Source organism: Lucilia cuprina, chromosome 2 (genome assembly GCF_022045245.1).
Source record: "Lucilia cuprina isolate Lc7/37 chromosome 2, ASM2204524v1, whole genome shotgun sequence".
Lineage (NCBI taxonomy): Eukaryota > Metazoa > Arthropoda > Insecta > Diptera > Calliphoridae > Lucilia > Lucilia cuprina.
This window is the reverse complement of record NC_060950.1, coordinates 29202654-29204654: the sequence shown is the minus strand read 5'-3', so window position 1 is coordinate 29204654 and position 2001 is coordinate 29202654. Positions and strand designations below refer to the sequence as shown.

The following is a 2001-nucleotide window of genomic DNA, read 5'->3' as shown; positions in this document are numbered from 1 at the left end:
TATATATACTTTGTTGGGTCTCAGATGAATATTTCTTGGTGTTACACACGGAATGACAAAGTTATATATACCCTCTATCACCACTGATGGTGGTGGAGGGTATAATTAACTTAAAGCTAACTATTTCGCAACTAGTACTGACTGACACTTGGATTACTTTTCAATTGAAACAACTAACTATTTTAACATTGTGATGTCCTAGGCAGAAGTCAGTTGTCCGACTCAGCATTACTTTTCAACTAACTTAAAGTTAACTTACTAAACGTTAGCTTTCAGTTAATTTTTTGAAGCTAGCTGTAACCTAACTGTTTTTAAGTTGGCTATAAGTAGGTTTTTTTAAATTAACTTCAAGTTAGTTAGATTTAAATCAACTAAAAGTTGATTGTTTACACGTTAGCTGAAAACTAACTTTTTATAGCTAGCTGCAAACTAACTATTATTCAGCTAGCTGTCACATTTTGAATAAATAATTTTAATTCGGAATACAAAAATGTTTTGTTGTAATTTTTGAAAATTTATTAAAAACCACTATTACTTATGTATTTACATAAATATACAATAAATATTTGATTATTTTTAGGTATATACATAAATAACTTTGCAAAAAGTTAAATGGACTCTTTTCAAGAATTATATAAAAAATTAATATGACCTCATAGCAGACCGTTTGAATACTCCAAATATATTATTTTTTGATTGTTTAAAAACACATAAATACATAAAAAATTTTAATATGTTTTGTTGTAATTTAAAAAAAATAATTTTATAAAAACTTCACTATACATAAAAATAAAATTATATTATTGTTATAAGGTAAATACATACAATCTTTGGAAAAATTAAAGGAACGATTTTCAAAAACATTAAAAAAAGATTACTCAAATTACTTAAATAAAAAATATTCGATTAAATGTTTTTTGTTACAATTAATTTTTTAATTGTTTCTCATTTTTAATGCACTGCGCATGAATAGCACGTTTTTTATTATTTTTAAGGCGTTTCGTATGTCCTTTTCAACATCTTGAGACCCAAGTGTTCGACAGGCATCTGTTTAGAATATACGAAAGTAAATATTTGCTTTTTGAGAATACATGCATACATATATAAATTTAAAAATTTTAAGTTACCTGTCAAGGTGTGAAAGAAAACCTCGAAGTCTTTTAATCTTCTTTTGCCATGAATTCCATCCAAATTTATGTCCATGCACAAATTTATTGATATTATTTCAGTTAATGTTTTCGGTAGGCGCCCCTTCAATAGTGACTTCATTGTATTTATCTACAGAAAGTAATAAAGTAATTATATAAATACATATGAATACATTTGGGTATTCGATCAGAAAACTCACATAAGCTTCACGATTCTCTTCCCTAATGCTTCTATTTATTTCATTTAAACCATTTATATCTTTAATAGGGAATGTAGAGGGTAATTTTTTTTATACCCTCCACCACAATCAGTGGTGATAGAGGGTATATATAACTTTGTCATTCCGTGTGTAACACCAAGAAATATTCATCTAAGACCCAACAAAGTATATATATTCTCGGTCCTTATCAAATTCTGAGTCGATCTAGCTATGTCCGTCTGTCCGTCTGTCCGTTTGTCTGTGTAAAACACGCTCACGATAAAACGAAGCAATAGAAGTTAACCAAATTCACCCAAAATGTTCTTCGTTTTCCTAAGTTGTTTGGTATTGAAAATGGGCAAAATCGGTTCACATCGGGAAAAGTTATGAATCAAAGTTTGAAACAACCTCGAAAAAATAGGCATTTTTTACACATTCTGATGTAATTTTCTCGAAAACTATGCAAGATAATTCCATAAAAATCGGCATACATTCGTTTCCACACAAGAGCTTTATCTCTGCGTAAAACCGCTAGAATCGGTCTACAATTTCATATACCTCCCATACAAAAGTACAAATTCCCGGAAATTTGGTTTTTTGTTAAAAACTTCCGTCGTAATGTCGATATCTTCACAAAATTTTAGAAATTAAAC

General features: G+C 28.8%; 1 long non-coding RNA gene across 1 annotated transcript; it reads right to left on the bottom strand.

Annotated features, from left to right (window-relative positions):
- Nucleotides 1–948: 948 nt before the first annotated feature.
- Nucleotides 949–1460, bottom strand: LOC111686857. The gene is made up of 3 exons (XR_006941669.1): nucleotides 1349–1460; nucleotides 1128–1278; nucleotides 949–1047 (listed from the first exon to the last, which is right to left on the bottom strand). It is a non-coding gene; the product is annotated as an uncharacterized LOC111686857 (long non-coding RNA).
- Between the last annotated feature and the right edge of the window lie 541 nt (nucleotides 1461–2001).